The following is a 7,235-nucleotide window of genomic DNA, read 5'->3' as shown; positions in this document are numbered from 1 at the left end:
TTTTGGTCCTGTTCGGCTGGCTTGAAAAATGGTTGATGCTGATGCTGATGTTGATTTGTTGTAAAAGAAAAACAATGTTATTTCGTTGAAACGGTACGGCTGATAAGTTCAAGCGAATAGAGCCTTTAATTATAACCATTGTTTTTACAATTTAGAGAAGGTGTATCAGCATCGCACAATTACTATGTAGCTTCACCCCTGACGTATGAGGTGTGGCAAGGATGCGGTGCAATGACATCACCAACAAAACACGTCCTAATATCAGGAGCTACCATGAGTCCTGCTGTTAAAGAAAGTCTAAGTTACATTAGACTTCGAGTTATGTATCTTCTTTTTTTTCTCGTCCCTTGAAAATACAAGGGTCCATGAGATGTAGCATTGTGTGGAGCCAACAAATCCACACGTTTCTATAAGCCTTGTCTTTTTAATAAAAAAAAAACTCAGGGAGAGAAGACGACAGTACTAATACACTTCTCATTTGTCAATAGGGTGTACGTATGTGAATATTAATACGTAGTATGCAAATACAGTGTGCGGACATGTAAGTAAATTGCATATATATATATATATATATATATATATATATATATATATATATATATATATATATATATAATGTGTTTGATTGCAGAAATAAAAAGAAACTCCAAGTTCCAAATCCGTTTGGCAACCCAACTCCAATTCCAATTTCCAATCGCATCGCATCATCACCCACGCAAAGGCAAGTAGGGTTTTCCTTGCTTTCCTTTCTCTTCCACCTCGCCCCCGCCGCGTCGATCTCCGTCCGTCCGCCCGCCGCATTCTTTCCCGCCCCCAACCCAAACCCTAGGGCCTCCAAGCTCGCCGCCGATGGGGCGCAAGAAGAACGTCGCCATCGACGACGACGAGTACTCCTTCCCGCAGGACGACGCGGCCGACCCAGCCCCGCCCGCCCCCGCCCCCGCCGCCGCCGACAAGGAGAAGCCCAAGAAGGGCGGCAAGAAGGGCAAGAAGGGGGGCAAGGCCGCCGCGCCCGACGACGACGACGACTACGAGCCCCCTCCGCCGCCGCCGCCTGCCGCCGACGAGGACGACGACGACGAGCCCGTCAACCTCGTCTTCACCGGCAAGAAGAAGAAGAAGAAGAAGGGCGCCGCCCCTGCCGCCTCCTTCAGCGCCCTCGGCGAGGAGGACGAGGACCAGGATGAGGAGGACCCCGCCCCGGCTGCCGCGGACGAGCCGGAGCCCAGCAACGATCCAGCTGAGGACGACGACGACCTCGATTACGACTTCAGCAAGTCCAAGAAGAAGAAAAAGAAGAAGGACAAGGGGCCTCGCTCGGCGCCTGCTAAAGACGAGGACGACGAGCCTACCCCGCCACCCCAACCTGTGGTTGAGGAGGAGGAGGAACCCTCAGTGACTGCTGCAGCAACGGCAAAGAAGCAGCAGAAGAAGAAGAAAAAGAAGGGTGCGTTTATGATGGATGGTGAGAACGTCGACGAGATCCTTGCGGGGATGGAGGAGGATCCTCATCTCGCAGATGAGCCTGAGCCAGAGGAGGTGAAAACTCAGGATTCTGTGGCTGCCCCTGATGCGGATGATGCCACGGGAAAGAAATCAAAGAAGAAGAAAAAGAAGGGAGGGTTTACAATGGATGTGGATGGTGAGGACATCGACCAGATCCTTGCGGGGATAGAGGACCGCCCGCCTCCTGCAGAGGAGCCTGAGCCCAAGGACACCAATGATGAGGGAAGTGTGGCTGCTGATGCCCCTGTGGATGATGCCGAAGGGAAGAAATCGAAGAAGAAAAAGAAGAAAAGCGGAAGGACAGCAAAGGAAGAAGAGGAGTTGGAGAAGGTTCTTGCTGAGCTTGATTTAGTCCCTCCTGCTGCGGAGGACAAGCCAGCGCAGGCACCACAATCTGCTGCATTGGCCAAGGAGGATGTTGGAGCTGCAGAGGATGGTAATGTGGAGGACAAGCTGAGGAAGGAGGAGAGGTGGAATCTGCTGCTGCCAAGAAGAAGAAGAAAAAGAAGGAAAAGGAGAAGGAGAAAAAGGCTGCAGCAAAGGGAGCGGAGGCTAAGAAAGAGGAGAAAGGAGCAAGAGGCACCTAAAGGGAAGGTTGACATGAAGAAGCTCCCTAAACATGTTCGTGAGATGCAGGAGGCACTTGCCAGGAGGAAGGAAGCTGAGGAGAGACAGAAGAGAGAGGAGGAAGAGCGATTGCGGAAGGAGGAGGAAGAGCGGCTGCGACGCGAGGAGGAGGAGAGGAAAGCGGAGGAAGCAAAGAGGAGGAAGAAGGAGAGGGAAAAGGAGAAGCTGCTCAAGAAGAAGCAGGAGGGTAAGCTCTTGACTGGGAAGCAGAAGGAGGAAGCAAAGAGGTTAGAAGCCATGAGGAGACAGTTCCTTGAGCAGAGTGAACTCCAAAAGGCTGAGGGTGCTGCCCCTGAGACCAAGAAGAGGCCAATATACGATTCTAAGAAAAAGAAAGCTCAACCAAAGGCCACAGAGACTGCAAAGGTAGTTGAAGAACAACAGGAAGAACTCAATGAAGTTAACAATGATGAGGAAGAATATGTGCTCGTGGATCAGGAATCACAATCTCAGGTTGAGGAATCCGAGGAGAAAACTGAACCTGACCAGGAGACTGAAGAGCCAAAACCAGAAGAAGAGGAAGAGGAAGATGAGAATGAGTGGGATGCAAAGAGCTGGGATGATATTGATGTCAACTTGCCTAATACAAGCGCTTTTGATGAGGAAGAGGCAAAGCCTGTTGTCAAGAAGACTGAGCCTGTCCAGAAGCAGGAAAATACTAAAGCTCAACCTGCGATGCCTGCTGTCAAAAAGCTTGCCCCTCCTGTTGCAGACTCTAAAAAGAGTGAAACTGATGGTGGTGGTGCCAATAATGGAAATATTAAGAGGAACAAAAAGAAAGGACCTGTCAAAGAGGATAACTCTAAGAATGGTAGTGACCTCAGATCACCAATCTGCTGCATCCTTGGTCATGTCGATACTGGCAAGACAAAGCTGCTAGATTGTATTAGACGCACTAATGTGCAAGAAGGCGAAGCTGGTGGTATTACCCAACAGATTGGAGCGACATACTTCCCTACTGAAAACATTAGAGAGAGAACTAGGGAGTTGAAAGCTGATGCTACACTCAAGGTTCCAGGCCTGCTTGTTATTGATACCCCTGGGCACGAGTCCTTCAGTAATCTGCGTTCTAGAGGTTCAAGTTTGTGTGATATTGCCATTTTGGTTGTTGACATCATGCATGGGCTTGAACCTCAGACAATTGAATCCCTGAATCTTTTGAAGAGTCGAGATGCAGTGTTCATTGTTGCTTTGAATAAGGTATGTTTTCTAGAGTTGCCCTTTGACTTTTGGCTTTCCTTACTATTTTTGTTACTTATTCATTACTTAATCTGTTTATTTTCACTCTATAAAGGTTGATCGTCTTTATGGTTGGAAGAAATGTCCAAATGCTCCTATTGTGAAGGCTTTAAAACAGCAAAATGAAGATGTTAAGAGGGAGTTCAATATGAGACTTACAGATGTGAGTGAGCAGCGCATTCTTGTTTCCCTTTCTTTTTTAGCAGAAAAAACCATCATGCAGTGCCATGATTAAAACATGTGCTTGTGTTGCCCAACAGATTGTTACACAATTCAAGATGCAAGGAGTGAATACAGCTTTGTACTACAAGAACAAGGAGATGGAAGATACCTTTAACATAGTGCCTACGAGTGCTGTAAGGTTTGGTCATTAACTTACTGCTTGGTCTATTTTTATGCACTATATGTTACATTGCATCTCATATTATTGCCATCTTTACGTTGACATGTTATGCACTGCTCTTACCAGTGGTGAAGGCATTCCTGATTTGCTTCTATTGTTGGTTCAATGGGCACAGAAGACAATGGAAGAAAAACTTACTTTTGTTGATGAAGTCCAGGTAATGTACTTTGATCTTTATTGTGCCATTACAGAAAAATGCATTCTTTTTAATTATCTTCTTTTGTTTCAGTGTACTGTACTGGAAGTCAAGGTCGTTGAAGGTCATGGTACTACAATTGATGTTGTTTTGGTCAATGGTATACTGCATGAAGGAGATCAAATAGTTGTTTGTGGCATGCAGGTAGAAGGTGTTTTAATTTTTATTTTAAGTGCTAAATTGGAGCAGAACTTTAAGATGCCTAATGTTCTTGTATTTTTATATAGGGACCCATTGTGACAACTGTCAGGGCTTTGTTAACACCACACCCAATGAGAGAGCTTCGAGTTAAGGTGAGTATCTGATAATGTTGCAGCTTTGATTATTTGGATATCAATTCACACCCAGCAAGATACTCTTGGATGGTCGGGTGAAAATCATTTTATTCTGGGAGGATTACTATTGGTTACACTTTGGTTGGTAGATAATGTAGGTTCTGCCACACAGATGTTACTGCTCTTATCTTTGGTAAACAACCATTGTGGGGTTATGTTATGGTTTTGCTGGTATTGGGCCCAATGAAAAAAAATGTGGGTGCAGCTAATACTTAAACAGCCAACCATCCTTACATAAAAATAGGATAGGTTTGATTTATGTTCATTGTGGAGTTCTGAATAATCAAAACAGTTGGTATAAGTGTAGTTCCTCTACCAAGAGAATTAAAGACTACATTCTTGAGCAGTGGATGTTGTCAAAGATTGTACTGGTGTCACTGGCCTTGCCATTCCTGTATTTCATCAGCTACCCCAATTCATTTAAGAATACCTACTTTCATATTACCATGCTTACCTATGAAGCATAGACAATTTCCAACTGCCAGTTGATTTGTTGATAACTTTTAGATGGTTATATGGTTTGATCATTCAAGTTTACGTCACTTGAATGCCATTCATTTTTTATTTGACCAGTGTTAAATTGTTCTTAGTTTAATGCTTCAAATTGAAGTAATACACCTAAAAACGTATTTTCAGGGCACCTACCTACATCATAAGGAGATCAGAGCTGCACAAGGAGTCAAAATATCTGCTCAGGTGGATACAGTTTTTTAGTTTGGCATTTCTAAGTTTTATGGCAGTGTATTAACGATTGCTTTCTTCAGGGTTTCGAACATGCAATTGCAGGGACAGCTCTTTACGTGTTAGGACCTGATGATGATTTAGACAAACTGAAGGAAGCTGTTATGGAAGAGATGACACGGGTTAGGAGCCGGATTGATAAGAGTGGTGAGGGTGTCTATGTACAGGCATCTACCCTTGGGTCTTTGGAAGCTCTCACTGAGTTCTTGAAGAGCCCTGCTGTGAATATTCCCTTCTGTGATTTCAGCATAGGGCCAGTGCACAAGAAGGATGTTATGAAGGCTAGTGTTATGCTTGAGAGAAAGAAAGAATATGCAACTATCTTGGCCTTTGATGTCAAAGTCATGCCTGATGCCCGCGAGCTTGCAGAAGAGTCCGGTGTGAGGATCTTTGTGGCTGATATAATATACCACCTGTTTGACCAATTTACAGCATACATTAAGAACCTCAAGGAAGAGAAGAAGAAGGAAAGCGCTGAAGAAGCTGTGTTCCCTTGTGTTCTTAAGATTATGCCAAACTGTGTCTTCAACAAGAAGGATCCAATCGTTTTGGGTGTCGATGTCCTTGAAGGAATAGCTAAGGTATTTTGTTATCATCAGTATTCTACTCTACTCTGTTTTTCCATGTTGCTTTATTAATTAGTTAGACCTAATAAATAGTAAGGCACGAATGAATCCAATATGCTCTCATCTAGGAACTAAAGTTTTGTATAAAGATTCAGAGGCTTGAGTGTTATGTTCACTGTTTTTGGGGGAATCAGCCATCTCATCAGTGGGCCGCCAAGTACTAACCACGGCTTATGACTTTCCTGTACCAAGTCAAGCTACTATGTTTTGGCTTTCCGATACCAAATTATGACTACTGACTGGATTTTCAGATATGTATGTTGCGCTGATATCTTGTTTTTCCCTGTCATTTAGGTGGGAACTCCTCTCTGCATACCCACTAAAGAATATATTGATATTGGGAAGATTGCCTCAATTGAAATCAATCACAAGCAAGTTGATATGGCGACAAAAGGGCAAAAGGTCGCTATTAAGGTTGGTGCCATCATCTGCGTCACTATTCCAAGTTGTTATTCTGGATTCTGTATATTATTATTAGTATATAATTGTTTGCTGGGTTTGTGAACAGATTATCGCAAACAATTCTGATGAGCAGCAGAGGAGCTTCGGCAGACACTTTGATATGGAAGATGAACTTGTCAGCCGGATATCAAGACGATCTATCGATATTTTGAAACAAAACTACAGGGCAAGTCCAATTATTCCCCCTTATTTTTCATGTGTGTCACGTAAATCAGTACCGGTTTCTGATTTTCCTCTTTTAATTATTAAAATGCAGGAGGATTTGTCTATTGAAGACTGGAAACTTGTTGTAAAGTTGAAAGCAATATTGAAGATACAATGAGAAGCTCCCCACCCCACCCCACCCCCACCTGTCCATGAATCAGCAACCGCCTGGAAACAAGTCTCTACTGATATCAGCAGTAAAATCTGGGAGTTGCGAGGCTGAGGTTTTTTGGCAAAGCAGTAAAATTTGGGAGTTGCGAGACTGAGGTTGTTTGGCGCCACATCCATCTTTACACTGGAGTTCCCCAGGGAGGGTTACCAATTTTGATACGGTTTGATTTTTGTAATTTGCTCGGAAGGCGCTTCATTTTACAACCACATTCTGTAATAACATGAAAAATGAGATTTTGTGCCGTCCCTTTTGCTTTTCATGGCATGAACTGTACTTTTCATGAAACTCTCAAGCCTCGCAGCAACGAATTGTGTAATATACATGCTATGGAAAGTCTGTTCTTTTGTTCACGTGTTGGCTATTTTAGCGCTTCTGTTTGCTTTTCTATCATGAACAACCTGAATGAGTATTTAAATCAGACGGGTCTTTCTGCGACGTCTAGTGGCCCCTTACATTATTTGGGCTGCTGTTGTGATTTACTACGTGCCTCCTAAAAAGAATGCAAAAGAATGCAACTACAGGTTACGTGTCACGAAAAGTTTACGTTTTATTAAGTTTTAAGTGAATAATATTCACGTGTCACGAAAAGAAGTTTACGTTTTATTAAGTTTTAAGTGAATAATATTCACAAGTATATCTTTAAATTAATTTATTATAAAAATATATTTTGTAATTAATCTAATGATATTTATTTAGTATCATAAATATGGATATTTTTTATTTA

The 7,235-nt window shown here is 43.2% G+C and overlaps 1 pseudogene; it reads left to right on the top strand.

Moving 5' to 3' along the window:
- Positions 1-661: 661 nt before the first annotated feature.
- Positions 662-6,856, top strand: LOC136532057 (eukaryotic translation initiation factor 5B-like; annotated as a pseudogene).
- The last annotated feature ends 379 nt before the right edge of the window (positions 6,857-7,235 follow it).

This window comes from Miscanthus floridulus, unplaced genomic scaffold (genome assembly GCF_019320115.1).
Source record: "Miscanthus floridulus cultivar M001 unplaced genomic scaffold, ASM1932011v1 fs_517_1_2, whole genome shotgun sequence".
In the NCBI taxonomy this organism is placed as follows: domain Eukaryota; kingdom Viridiplantae; phylum Streptophyta; class Magnoliopsida; order Poales; family Poaceae; genus Miscanthus; species Miscanthus floridulus.
Note: the sequence above shows the minus strand (reverse complement) of the source record. Positions and strands in the feature narration are given on the sequence as shown.